General features: G+C 38.4%; 1 pseudogene; it reads left to right on the plus strand.

The window, feature by feature from the left end:
* The first annotated feature begins 939 nt into the window (after positions 1-939).
* Positions 940-13737, plus strand: LOC133242345 (olfactory receptor 13H1-like; annotated as a pseudogene).
* The last annotated feature ends 1735 nt before the right edge of the window (positions 13738-15472 follow it).

The following is a 15472-nucleotide window of genomic DNA, read 5'->3' on the forward strand; positions in this document are numbered from 1 at the left end:
AGCATCTCTGGCAGGAATGGGGCTTGATTCTAAATGCCATTTCTCCCCTCCTACCCTCTTTTTGGTAGGAGGTCCCAAAAAGGAGAGGTCTTTTGGGGACTTCTCCTTTGCTCTTGGACGTGGGGTATCTTTTTTTGGTGGAACCCAACATTCTCCTGTTGACGGTTGTTCAGCAGTAGTAACCTTGGAACCAAACTAAATACATGTCTAATCAACCATCCAGATATTTAGAATCACCAGGTGACTACTAGATTTCTGTGCCTTTCATCCTAGCATTTGGTACCACTTAGTCCCACAGGTTGGATTCCCAGGCCACTGTTATGTTTCCAAAGATCTAGAGAATTAATTAAGGAGGAGAGAAACTTTAGCATTATAGATCCAGAAATAAATACTTTCTCTGGGACCTGTTCTTGTAAATACTTCTGAACTCTTTCACATGAACTTTTTTCTTCTAATTGCATCTCTGGGACCTAATCCTGGAGGGTTTGAAATGATTTGTCCTTGTGACTTTGAAACCTTTGATGCTGTGTCCCTTGCCAGGTGTGATTCCACTTCCCTCCCCAGACATCTTAATAAACAGACTTTGGAGTCTTCCTCTCCCCATTTACTAAAGATACTGCTGCTTTTGAGTTACATTTGAAGTTCACTTCAGCCCTCTACCAGAGAAGGCAATGGCACCCCACTCCAGTACTCTTGCCTGGAAAATCCCATGGACGGAGGAGCCTGGTAGGCTGCAGTCCATGGGGTCGCGAAGAGTCGGACACGACTGAGCGACTTCACTTTCACTTTTCACTTTCATGCATTGGAGAAGGAAATGGCAACCCACTCCAGTGTTCTTACCTGGAGAATCCCAGGGACGGGGGAGCCTGGTGGGCTGCCGTCTATGGGGTCACACAGAGTTGGACACGACTGAAGTGAGTTAGCATAGCATAGCATAGCATGAGCCCTCCACTAAGTAGGAAAAAGCCTACTCCTACTGCATGTTCTGTGTTGAGGCATGAAACTGCTCAGCCCAAGGATTCTGTCCCGGGATGGAATGATCCATTGGAACGCTGCTGCAGGTCGTCAGAAGAAAGCAATTCCTGTAACATCTCAGATGCCTCTCTGTGAGGATACTTACCACTCTGTCCCTCACCTGAGAGGTATTTGTGTCCAAGAGTCACCTCTCCTCGCCCAAGTCAGGCAACAACAGTGTTTTGGTTTTCCTAGGATGCTATGTGCCAAGGGCCAATGCATTGTATGTAAGAGATGCTTGTCCAATATTTGGCCAACATCCAAAATTTCAAGGTTGCTTTATTGGTCTCTCAACGCTGTTTTATTGTCATGTAAAGTTTTCCATGATTCATTCTCAAAGTCAGCCATTTTCATTGTTTTCCATATTATATCAATATTGCTTCATTTTTTTATCAGGTGCTAAAACTTATATTCTAAACTTCTGAATTCAGAGGAATTTTCTCTTTTTTAGGAAACAATATATTTTTTCATCTCCAGTAATTTTCATAAAATATGGCCTTAGGTCATGTGGCCTTATGACCATATGATTCTGCTGAGGGAGAAAGGAATTGTATAACTGGTTTTTAATTTACCACGCCAGACAATTCTTTAGGGTACAATCCAAACACAGGCCGACAAGGGTAAATGAAGGATTGTAATAATTTCTTTTTTAGAATGCTGTTTTCTTTTTTTTATTTGTATCTATCTGTTTATTTATTTGGGCTTCCCATGTGGAAGAAGTGATAAAGAACCCACTTGCCAATGCAGGTTAGATGTAAGAGACACAGGTTTGATCCCTGGGTGGGAAAGATCCCCTGGAGGAGGGCATGTCAACCCACTCCAGTATTCTTGCTTGTAGAATCCTGTAACAGAGGCGCTTGGTGGGCTACAGTCCATAGGGTCACAAAGAGTCGGACACTACAGAAGTGACTTAACACGCATTTATTTATTTATTTATTTTTGGCCTCACTAAATCTTCATTGCTAGTTGCAGCTACCAGGGACTACTCTTTGTTGAAGTATGCAGGCTTCTCACTGCACTGGCTTTTCTTTTTGTGGAGCATGGGCTCTAGGTGCATAGGCTTTTGTAGTTGCAGCACATGGGCTCAGTAGTTGCAGCTCCTAGGCTCTAGGATGGTGGGCTCAGTGGTGTATCACCCAGGCTTAGTTGCTCTGCAGCATGTGGAATCTTCCTCAACCAGGGATGGAACCTACTGGTTCCATCAGGTTATCCCCTCCATTAGCAGGCAGGTTCTTAGCCACTGTACCACCAGTTAAGACCAAGGGTTGTAATAATTCCTTACAAGCTTATAAATAATTTATTTGTATAATTCTTACATTTATTTTCCATGAAAAACTTTATATTGACCTCTTTATTGGTTAAAAAACAAATATTATTCACCATGATTTTTTTTCAAACTTTAAACTTTTTATTTTGCATTGGGATATAGCCAGTTAACAATGTTCTGATAGTTTCAGGTGAACTGTGAAGGAACTCAGCCGTATATATTCATGTATTCATTTTCCTCCAAACTTACCTCCCATCCAGGCTGCCACATAACATTGAGAAAGTTCCACATGCTACATAATAGGACGTTGTTGGTTATCTATTTTGAATACAGCAGAGTGTACATGACCTTCCCAAACTCCCCAACTATCCCTTTCTCCTAGCAACCATAAGTTCATTTTCTGAGTATCTCTGTTTTGTAAGTAAGTTCATTTATATTTCTTTTTAGATTCCACTATAAGGGATGTCATACAATATTTATCCCTCTCTGTCTGAATTACTTCAGTAAGTATGACACTCTCTAAGTCCATCCATGTTCCTATAAATGGCATTATTTCATTCTTTTTTAATGGCTGAGTAATATTCCATTGGATATATGTACCACATCTACTTTACCTATTCATCTGTCAACAGACATTTAGGTTGTTTCTGTGTCTTGACTATGGTAAACAGTGCTGCAATGGACATTGGGCTGCATGTATCCTTTCAGATCATGTTTTTCTCCAGATATATGCCCAGGAGTGGGATTGCAGGGTCATATGGTAGTTTTATTTTCAGTTTTTTTAAGAAACCTCCACCCAGTTCTCCATACTGGCTGTACTAATTTACATTCCTACCAACAGTGTAAGAGGGTTCCCTTTTCTCCATACCCTCTCCAGCACTTGCTGTTCGTGGATTTTTTGATGATAGCCATTCTGGCTGGTATGAGGTGATATCTCATTATAGTTTTGTTTAGCATTTCTCTAATAACTAGCAATGTTGAACATCTTTCCATGTGCTTTTTGGCCATCTGTATGTCCTCTTTGGAGAAATGTCTATTCAGGTCTTCTGCCCACTTTTGGGGTGGATTGTTTGTTTTGATGCTATTAAGTGTCATAAGCTGTTTATAAATTAAATAATTAAAAATCCCTTATCAGTCACATCATTTGCAAATATTTTTTCCCAAATTGGGTTGTCTTTTCACTTTGTTCATTGTCTCCTTTACTATGCAAAAGCTTTTGAATTTAAGTAGGTTCCATTTGCTTATTTTTGTTTTTATTTCTATTATTCTGGGAGATGGATCAAAAAAGATATTGCTGTGATTTATATCACAGAGTGTTCCGCCTATGTTTTCCTCTAGCAATTTTATAGTGTCTGATCTCACATTTAGGTCTTTAATCCATTTTGTGTATGGAGTTAAAGAATGATCTGATTTCATTTTTTTTTACATGTGGCTGTCCAGTTTTCCCAGCACCATTTGTTGAAGAGACTATCTTTCCAACATTGTGTAGTCTTGCCTCCTTTGTCATGGATTAGTTGACCATAGATAGGTGCATGGGCTTTTTTCTGGGTTTTCTATCCTGTTCCATCAAACTATATTTCTATTTATGTGCCAGTACTTCACTGTTTTGATGACTGTATCTTTGTAGTATAGTCTGAAGTTAGGGAACATGATTCCTCCAGCTCTTTTTTCTTTTCCAAGATTACTTTGGCTATTCAGGGTCTTTTGTGTCTCCATACAAAGTTTGAGATTTTTGTTGTTGTTGTTGTTCTAGTTCTGTGAAAACTGCCATTGGTAATTTGAGAGGGATTGCATTGAATTTGCAGATTGCCTTGGGTAGTGTAGTCATTTTGACAATACTAATTCTTCCAATCCATGAAGATGGTATATCTTTCCATCTTTGTTTATATCTTCTTTGATTTCTTTCATCAACATCTTATAGTTTTTGGAGTACAGGTATTTGTCTCCTCAGGGAGGTCCTAGGTATTTTATTCTTTTTGATGCAATGGTAAATGGAATTTCTTCTTGAATTTCTCTTTCTGATCTTGTTGTTAGTGTATAGAAATGCAACAGATTTCTACATAATAATTTTGTAACCTGCAACTTTGCCAAATTCATTGATGAGTTCTAGTAGTTTTCTAGTAGCATCTTTAGAATCTTCTATGTATAGTATCATGTCATCTGCAAACAGTGATAGCTTAACTTCTTCTTTTCCAATTTGGGTTCCCTTTTCAGTCTTCTCTGATTGCTATAGATAGGACTTCCAAAACTATGTTGAATAAAAATGGCAAGAGTGGACATCCTTGTCTTTTCCTGACCTTAGAGAGAATGCTTTCAGCTTTTCACCACTGAGTATGATGCTAGCTGTAGATTTGTCATATATGGCCTTTATTATGTTGAGGTTTGCACCCTCCATGCATACTTTCTGGACAGTTTGTATCAATGAGTGCTGAATTTTGTCAAAAGCTTTTTCTTCATCTATTTAGATGATTTTCACTTTTCACTTTCATGCATTGGAGAAGGAAATGGCAACCCACTCCAGTGTTCTTGCCTGGAGAATCCCAGGGATGGGGGAGCCTGGTGGGCTGCCATCTATGGGGTCGCACAGAGTCGGACACGACTGAAGTGACTTAGCAGCAGTAGCAGTAGCAGTATGGTTGTTATTCTTCAGTTTGTTGATGTGGTGTATCACATTAATTGATTTGCAGATGTTGAAAAATCCTTGCATCCCTGGGATGAATCCCACTTGATCTGGCATATCATCTTTTTAATGTATTTTTGAATATGGACTGCTAGTATTTTGTTGAGGATTTTTTAATCTATGTTCATCAGTGATATTAGCCTGTAATTTTATTTTTTGTGTCATTTGTGTCTAGTTTTGGTATCAGGGTAATAGTGGCCTCATAAAATGAGTTTGGAAGTTTTCTTTCCTCTGCAATTTTTTGGAACAGTTTCAGAAGGATAGGTGTTAATTCTTCTCTAAAAGTTTGATAAAATTTAGCTGTGAAGCTGTCTGGTCTTGGATTTTTGTTTGTTGGGAGTTTGTTTTTTTTTTTAATTTATTTTTAATTGAAGGATAATTGCTTTACAGTATTGTGTTGGTTTCTACCAAACATCAACATTAATCAGCCATAGGTTTACCCATGTCCCCTTGTTGGTAGGTTTTTAATCACAGTTTTCCCTGCTTATTTAACTTACATGCAGAGTACATCATGAGAAATGCTGGGCTGGAAGAAGCACAAGCTGGAATCAAGATTGCCAGGAGAAATATCAATAACCTCAGATATGCAGATGACACCACCCTTATGGCAGAAAGTGAAGAGGAACTCAAAAGCCTCTTGATGAAAGTGAAAGAGGAGAGTGAAAAAGTTGGCTTAAAGCTCAACATTCAGAAAACTAAGATCATGGCATCCAATCCCATCACTTAATGGCAAATATGTGGGGAAACAGTAGAAACAGTGGCTGACTTTATTTTTATGGGCTCCAAAATCAGTGCAGATGGTGATTGCAGCCATGAAATTAAAAGACGCTTACTCCTTGGAAGGAAAGTTATGACCAACCTAGACAGCATATTAAAAAGCAGAGACATTACTTCGCCAACAAAGGTCTGTCTGATCAAGGCTATGGTTTTTCTAGTAGTCATGTATGGATGTGAGAGTTGGACTATAAAGAAAGCTGAGCACCAAAGAATTGCTGCTTTTGAACTGTGGTGTTGGAGAAGACTCTTGAGTCCCTTGGACCTCAAGGAGATCCAACCAGTCCATCCTAAAGGAGATCAGTCCTGGGTGTTCATTGGTAGGACTGATGTTGAAGCTGAAACTCCAGCACTTTGGCCACCTGATGCAAAGAGCTGACTCATTTGAAAAGACCCTGATGCTGTGAAAGATTGAGGGTAGGAGAAGAAGGGGACGACAGAGGATGAGCTGGTTGGATGGCATCACTGACTCAGTGGACATGAGTTTGGGTAAACTCCAGGAGTTAGTGATGGACAGGGAGGCCTGGCATGTTGCAGTCCATGGGGTTGCAAAGAGTAGGACACTACTGAGCAGCTGAACTGAACTGAACTGAACTGAAGGCTCATCTTGTGGCCTAGCATGTGGTCAATCCTGGAGAATGTTCTGTGTGTGCTTGAGAGGACTGTGTAGTCTGCTGCTTTGGGGTGGAATGCTCTATAAATATCAATTAATTCTGACATGTCACCATGATTTTTGATCATCTATTTTACATTGACCATAAGAAACCAAATATACTCAGAATCATAGGGCAAGAAGAGTCCTAAATAATTGTCTGTGCCATGGGGAAAATGCTAGAGTGGGAGACAGGGCCCAGCATTTCCTATAGTTTGACATAATGACTGTGAAAATAGGCATAGGAATAGGGAAAGAGCTCAAATGTTGTCAATGGCCATGACCAACAGTACAATTCTCTGTGGTTTTAGTTCCATTACCTACAGTTTTCTGTGGCTTACATGTTCTCTCATTTGATTAGAAAAATGTTATTAAAAAGAGTAATTGTCCAGTGACAGTCATTTGCTTAACAGAGGAGAAATCAAAATCCCAGGTGTTCTGGCACAACCAGGGCAAGAAATCTGGCTTCAGGACTTCTAAACTAAGTTGTTCTTCGAATTGAGAGTTAAAGAAGACACATTTAGAATTCTGTTTTTCAATTAACCTAAAATTTGAGTGAAATAAGAATCCTATGCATTTGAAAACCTGGCACTCATTCTAGAGTCAAGTGGAAAACATGGTTTTACATAGGCAGTAGATATGCTTCCTAGACTTCAACTTTCTTTTAGATGGCACAGTCATCTGCAAACATCATCTTACAGAGCTCCCCTTGTCCTGCTCTAGTTTCTCTTTTCAGTCATCTGCTCTACCCAAGAGCCTGTTGCCAACAGTAGCTTCAGTCATCCAGGGATGCTCACAACCTCTGGTGCAAGAGGAGATTAGACTCTTTTGGTAAATGGCTGTCAAAGCTCTGGGTATGAGTTAGTTTCACTGAAGGAAACCTGAACTTCTACAGGACGGGTGCTAATGCCTGCTAATTGCTATCACCTAATAATTAGATTGGCAGAAATTTCACTCCAGGGGCATGTATGAAAACTGGTAGGCTTAAAAGCTGTCTTCTCAGAGAACCCTAAGACTGGGAACCGTGAGTTCAGTAGCACATTTCTAGGCCTTAGTTCTATGAGGAATTCAGAGGGCACAGAGAACCACAAATAGGGCACAAGACCTGCAGATACCTAAGGGTTTCTGGTTCAAAGAGTCGCTCTTCAAAAGGACACTGGGGAGAAAATCAAGTATATTATCAGGAGCTGTTTTGCGTTTGTGATTGAGAGGCCTTAGAACTAAATATATCTTCTGAGTTGAGATGGAAGGGCTACAGAATACTTAACTTGGGGAAAAAAATACTCTGTGAGAGTATTCTATAGTAATGAGTAGTGAGTTTCTATACTAATACTTAAAGTCCCACACAAGGATTAAAGGATTCCCTATTACATGAGACTTTCAGTGGTAAAACCAAGAAAGTCTGGGACAAGCCAGGATGATTGTTTACCCTACACTACACTTCAGCTGCAGTTATCTGCCATCTATTCAGCAAACAGTGAAACTTGTTCTTGCTTCAGAGTCTTAGCACTTACTGTTCCCTCTCCCTGGAACTCTCTTCCCCTAGATTTTCACATAGTCTATTTGTGTACTTTTGGTCTCAACTCAAATAGTAATCTTGTTCTAGCACTCTCTTTCATATCAACTCTGCTTTCTTCATAACAGTTATAATGATATGAATTGCTTAATTTGCTACTTCTTGTTCTATCATCCAAATAGAGTATAAGTTAAATGAGAAGGGATGCCTAATCTCTATTTGTTCATTGCTGTATCCTCGGCAACTTTAACAGAATTGGATACATGGTATGAACTCAAAAAATATTTGCTGAATGGACAAATGAATAAATGATTCTGCCTGACTCTAAAGCATATACTGAATTCTCTCATAGATACAACAAAAAGCTCTGAGAAAAATATCCACAAGACAAGTAAAATCCAGGTACCTGGTAAACTTTCAAATTACGCCACACAGATCTATGTTGCCTAGTAGAATCTTGAGCTACCCTCATAGGGGGATGGGTCTAGTAGAATCTTGGGCTTCCCTCATAGCTCAGTTGGTAAAGAATCTGCCTGCAATGCAGGAGACCCCAGGTCGATTCCTGGGCAAGGAAGATCCACTGGAGAAGGGATAGGCTACCCACTTGAGTATTCTTAGGCTTCCCTGGTGGCTCAGCTGGTAAAGAATCTGCCTGCAAAGAGGGAGACCTGGGTTCGATCCCTGGGTTGGAAAGATTCCCTGGAGAAGGAAAAGGCTATCCACTCCAGTATTCTGGCCTGGAGAACTCCATGGACTGTATAGTCCATGGGGTCACAAAGAGTTGGACATGACTGAGCAAGTTTCATTTTCACTAGTAGAATCTGACTACAGACAGGAAAGTTGCTGTCAATTAGGCGTTTAGAGATTGTTATGTAAGTCCGGTCTACATACAGGAGATCTGAGTCTGGACTGTTTGCATGCTCTGTCCTGTGCTCTTGAAGTGGAAAAGGTCTATTTTCATCTTAAATCTCTTGTGATTATCTGTATCTGGTCAAAGTATCATCAGAGTGTTTAAGAAATTTGAAATTAAAAGATTCAGAGAAAAGCTATCTGGTTTCATAGCCAACTTCCCTTTTAGAAGTATTGGCCATAGCCTTTCTTTCTATTATGAACTCCCAGATGATATGGTTATTTTGTCCAAGATTCCGGTCCATTCCATCATAATTAAATCCATAGCATCATTTCCCCTCAATGCTTCTTTAACCTTCTGAGAAATGAAATTGTCAGCAAGGCAAATCCCAAATTTATCAGATGCCCTGCTCTTTACCAGACTGAGATTTCCATCAGATGCCTGGACAGCTGAAGCTTTCCATTCCTATTGTGCTGTGCCTCTATGTCCGTTCTATAATCTTCATCAGGGAAGCATCAATCATGTTCTCCATGAAATATTTCTTTGGTGGCATTGCAATTTCTTTCAATTTGTGTGCTACTACAAATGTTCATCATCCTATTCGCCTTCATGTTTTGTGGATTTCCACAAAGGTTTAATATATTTTTAATATATGGGTGTCAGAAAGTCCCCAGGATAGAATCACAAAGAAAATTCTTGAGGAATTAATATCTCACATAAGCAGAACCTTATCATCAACACTCTGTGGAGAGAGTGACCCACAGAACCTGCTATGATGTGACTAACTGGGTGAAAGTTCTCTTATGTTGTATTTCTACAGAGCACTGCTCCGTCAGGTGATACACTTTTTTGGTACAAAGAAATCGACAAGTAAAAATTTCAGGAAAAGAGACTTCCCTGATGATCTGATGGTTAAGACTTTGCTGGTTTGATCGCTGGTCAGGGAACTAAGATTCCTATGTGCTACACAGGGCAGCCAGAAAGGAAAAAATTCAGAAAAAAAAATTGTATGGTTAAATGCAATGTAAAAAAATACCTGAATGGAAGAATCCATTTAGTTAAAGTGACATCAAGAGCTTTTATTTCAACAAACATCTTTGAAGAGTTTTCTCTGTGCAAGGTAGAGTTCCAAAGAAAATGGAAATGACTCAGATATGGTCGCTAAATCCAGGGGCTTATAGCTTCCAAAATGTACACTCAGTCTTACTTCCATTATACAGAGACAAAGGTCCCTCAAGTTAAAAAAAACTAAATTGAACTCACAATTATACTTGAGAGAGAACTGGACTGACAACCATAGTATATCTTTGGAGGATCCAGTAAACACAAAAGTTAAGTTACATAATCATACTTTGATGTACATCTTCATCCCCCAAATTCCTCAATATAAATTCTTCATAGCACTTACCTGAATATTTAACTTGTTATCAGAAAAGTAAGTAAATGAAGAGCTACAGGCAGAAGAAAGTTTCTCCTTTGAGGAAAAGCAGTGCTGGTTCCCAACTGCCACCATATTTACTGACTAGAATCATCGCTATAGGGAGCATTCACTGAAATGCTCATTAATCAAGTTAGGAGAAAAGTGAACATTATTTTAATGAGCTAAATACAGCAGATGTCTCCTCCTCCTTATTTGTTTTCTCTCTTCTCTATTTGCATTAGGCAACTTAATTACAAAGCAGGGATATCTCCTAAATCCCCAAAGTGGAAATTGTTCTTCAAGACTGAGCTTATAAATTCTCAAACCCACCACAAGATTATCCAAATTTCCAAAGTTCCTTCTTGCCTTTGAATTGTGGCTTCTTTTAATACTACTTAAATATTTTTGGTCTGTAAGTAGATTATACATTTTTGGCAAACACAAATGCTTTAAAAATATCTCAATGTATTCAGAAAGGACATTTTCTCAATTTATTTTTGTGTTTGCTGGGAACAAAGTAACAGAATTTTGGACACTTCTAGAAGAAATAGTATTCTAATATTTGTACAGGCAAAGAAAAACCACATGTCATGAATTGACATTTATATTATTATTAATTATTATTATTATTATGCTAGAAAATGAATGTTTCTATTGTCTTTTAGACACCAACCTTTCATGGTAGCCTTATTATAAGCCAACTCTGGGTAAATAAAAGAAAAAGATATTTAACAAGTAGAAATAAATGGGCATGATTCACCAGCACCGTTAACTCAAGATTTTCCAACCTTATAACCACAACTGATAGGAAGATTTATTACCACAGCTGCTTGTATTAAACTTCTTTTCCTTGCAGTTGAAAGAATCAAATTTCTTCTTGGAGATTAGTCATTTGTGGGGGTGTCGCCAACTGCAAAATGCTTCTGTTATGAATGAGGTGCACTTCTCTGTTGCTGTCCTCCAGCCCTAAGTCTGAGTAATTTTCATCTCTTTATATGTCTTTTCCCGCCTACCATTAGGAACAAATTTTAATGACTTACATACTCAAACTTTCTTTAGTTGTTACTCAAACCAAAAACTTCAGATGGTATTCTTTCTGGTAACATGATAACCTTACAAAGAAAGGTACAATGACATGACATTTTGGCACATGTTTACAAGGATGAAATCCAAGCTGACGGGAAGGTCTTCATGGGCCATGAAAGTGGGAAGGGAGCTAATGTATCTTGGGTGGTATACTTGTACTCAGCACTGTGTTAGGTTCTTTATAGAAATAATCTTGTCTAATTCTTTGAGCAAGCTCTGGGAGCTGGTGATGGACAGGGAAGCCTGGCATGCTACAGTCCACGGGGTCTCAAAGAGTCGGACACAACTGAGCGACTAAACTGAACTGAATTCTTGGAACAGTTCTGCCAGGGGCTAGGTGATATTCCCGTTTTATGTGTGAGGAAACTGAATTTCTCAAGATGTTGCAGCTTATTAGTGGATCCAGGTGACTCCCTTGCCTTCTCTCTGTATTTCAACATTCTGCCTATTTAGCATGAAGAATTACCTAATTATGTATATAGCACGAACATAACTATACAGTTAAGGAGAGGTTTGATTCTGTGTCTAAATAAGAAAATCATAAAGCCAAAAGGGACTTCGATGGGTCATCTCTTTCACTCCCTACTGAAATCATATAAAACTAGGAAAGCTCTGTCTTTTTTCTTTTTTTTTTTCCTGAACATTTCTGGAAACATGTATTCCAAGATTTCCCTTGTCTCCCTTCACAATTTCTGGTAACTGTCGTCTTCATGAAATGTTTTATCTAATAAGATTTTCCCATCACCCTTTAAGCTTTTGTTCTGAACTATATGGAGATGGCAGGACCTACACATAGTAAGTTTCTGTCATTTGAAAATAGTTGTTAGGACAACTAAACAGAGTGAGATTTCAGTAAACCCACACATTACTTGGTTTATTTCATGTCATTTTGGCTGGTGATGCTTTTCCATTGAACTGAGTAATAGATTTAGCTACATATGCACTTTTTAATTTACATGCATAGGTGGTTTTACCATTATATATGAACAAAAAAAAAGTTTAAAAGCAAAGAAGTATTCCAAGAATTCACAACTGGATCATTGAGCTTAAACTTAAAAATTATTACTTGCTAATTAATGAACCAGCTTAAATAAAACTGACTATAAACAAGCATTTTGGGTGGGGAGATATAGCATATTTGCCTTTTTTTGGTTAAGAATATAGTCAATCATCTAGCTATGCCCCTTTATGAGTGTAATAGTTCTGTTTAACCCACTATTGATGTTTAATAGTGTCTTACATGACCAACCCACTTACTTGATCAAATGTGTCTTACATGATCTAAGGGGTACCTAACAGTCCAAACAACGTAATAAGCCTTTCCTGATCATATACAGTTCTGTAAGACAGAAAAACAAAGAGAGAACCTCTATTTCCACCACTGGACACTTGAACAGCTGAGTCTAACCCAGTAAAATGAATGACACACACTAATCCAGAACATGGCTTCTAATAAGCTATTGAGATGCTACTCTTCCTATTTCTTCATTTAAGTAACATGGTGTTTTCTCTTCTTTCCCTAGTACTTGAGACAACTAAATAAATAGGCAGTGTAAAGAAAGATAATGCCTCTGAGGCGACTGGATTCATCCTTGTTGGATTTTCCCAACAGCCTCAAATCCAGGTTGCCTTCTTCTTAGGACTGCTGTTTTTCTACCTGGTCACAGTATTTGGGAACAACCTTATTGTAGTGAGATGGGATTCTCAACATCACACCCCCATGTATTTTTTTTCTCAGTAATTTATCCTTCCTTGATATCTGTTACTCTACCAGCTGGGAGCCATATGTGCTGGCCCAATGCTTCAGGGACTTCCCTACTATTTCCTATACCAGCTGTTAGGCCCAGATGACCACATTCCTCTTTTGGGGGATGACAGAGTGTCTCCTCCTTGCTATCATGGCTTATGACAGGCTTGTTGCAATCTCCAATCTCCTGCGTTACACCGTCATTATGAACAATTGGGTTTGCATACAGTTGGCCTTGGGAACCTGGACTAGTGCCTTCTTAGTAGCAGTCACACCAATCATCGCAAGCCCTGCTCATGGTTGTGGGCATTATTTCATCAACCACTTTACCTGTGAGATCCCAGCCCTGCTGAAGCTTATCTGCTCAGACACCCCTGTCAGTCTAATTCTGGGTCTGGTTATCAGTGTGTTCACACTGCCCCTGCCATTCACTTGCATCCTCATCTATTACTCGCATTGTGGTTGCCGTGCTAAAGACCCATTCTGTGGAGGCCAGACTCAAAGCTTTCTCCGCTTGTGGATCCCATCTAACTGTGGTCACCATATTTTATGGGACAGCCATCTACATGTTACTGAAACCTCAGTCAAAAGAATATCAAGAAGAGGACAAAGTCATCTCAATATTTTATGGAACAGTCACCTCCATGTTAAATCCCCTCATTTACACTCTGAGAAATAAGGACGTAAAAGGAGATCTTAGGAAGTTAGCCAAAGGAAAGGAAAAATCCTAATGGCTCTCTTTATAAGCCTCTCCAACATGCCAGAAAAACAGTGAAAACTCAGTCCATAAAATTTCAGTTTACGTATTTAAAAACAGCAACAACAACAAAACCTGAGTAAGCATTCTTTCTGTGGTCATCACTAGGAACTCATTAACAAGTATACCATGAGAGTTAACATTTTGTCAAGCCATGTGAAGCGTTAAGGCCATGAATGTGCCTGAAATAGTTCACAAAGAGAATAATGGTATTAGGGAAGCAAAGATGATGGCTACAGCCATAGTAGCCCATCAAGGAGTTTTTTTCTGGGGTATAGAGCACAAGATTTTTGCAAACAAACATCTTTGTATTTGCCACACAAGGTAGACAGAATTCGTATATAGGACAGTGGTCATGCAACCAGAATATAGCATTTGCTCCTCATATCGCATTTTAGAGATGTCTGACCCAATTTGAACCTGATGGACAAATGACCCCTCACACCCCACATGTAGGTGATACTATCTCATGGCAATAAGCAACTTTTGTATTTAAAACATGTTTATCATTTGAAAGTGTTTTTTAAAAAATTATTCTAATTTATGTTTATAATTCCTTATTTTAAAATAGTTTGCATATTATACATATTAATAAATATTTTCTCAACCAACATTTATTTCTGCATATATTAAATTTCCATCATATCAATTTCCTATGAAAATGTCTAAACTGAAATTGTTATTCTTTTGCCTTCTCCTATTTCTCTGCCTTCTCTTCCGTGATGTGCTTTAGTGACCCTCTGGTCATTTCTACTCCCACTTCTCATACACATTCATGAGCATTTCTGCTCTACGCAAGAGCCTTCATGGCCAAGATTGTGAATATTTTTCTCTTTTTCCCCAATTTAATAAGATGCCATATGCAGTTCCTATTGTTGCCAAGCAACATTTACTTTATACTTTGTATTATGGTAACTTGTTGATTCTTTTTCTCATCTTAAGTTGATTGACTCCAGAAACCTTTTGCCACAGCACATTCAGAAGGTAGATATGTCTTCTAAAATTTCCTTTATTCCTAGAGGCTTCTCTTGGGTAGATGGGTATCTGGTCACAATACTTTCTGTCATTAGCCTTTTTCTTCACTTTCTGAAGGTTGTTTATTTTGAAGGTATATTATCTGAGAAATGATATATATACCTGTATATATGCACATATAATATACTTATATATTATGTGTTATATATTCAGTTCAGTTCAGTCAGTCAGCTGTGTCTGACTCTTTGAGACCCCATGGACTGCAGCATGCCAGGCTTCCCTGTTCATCACCAACTCCCAGAGCTTGCTCAAACTCATGTCCATTGAATTGGTGATGCCATCCAACTATCTTATCTTTGTATTATAATTACATATATTATACTTTTATAATATATTCTATATTTTATAATTTATATATACTTTATAATATATAAAAAATATATAATAAATTATAAAGGTATAATATATGTAATTATATTCAACACTGTGCTTTGTTGATGGTTCCATATATAATTGAAGCCATTTGGATTGTTGCCAATAGAGTCAGAAAGCTTGGGTTCATATTTAAGCTCCACTATTTATTAGCTATGGCATCTTTGGCAAGTAACTGCTCTGTGCATCAAGTTCTCCACCCATAAAATAAAAATAATAATAGTACCCTTCTTATTGTGCTGTTGGAAAAATTAAATTGATATGATTATCTATTTAAAGTTCTTAGAGCAGTTCCTGGCACA

This window comes from Bos javanicus, chromosome X, assembly GCF_032452875.1.
Source record: "Bos javanicus breed banteng chromosome X, ARS-OSU_banteng_1.0, whole genome shotgun sequence".
Lineage (NCBI taxonomy): Eukaryota > Metazoa > Chordata > Mammalia > Artiodactyla > Bovidae > Bos > Bos javanicus.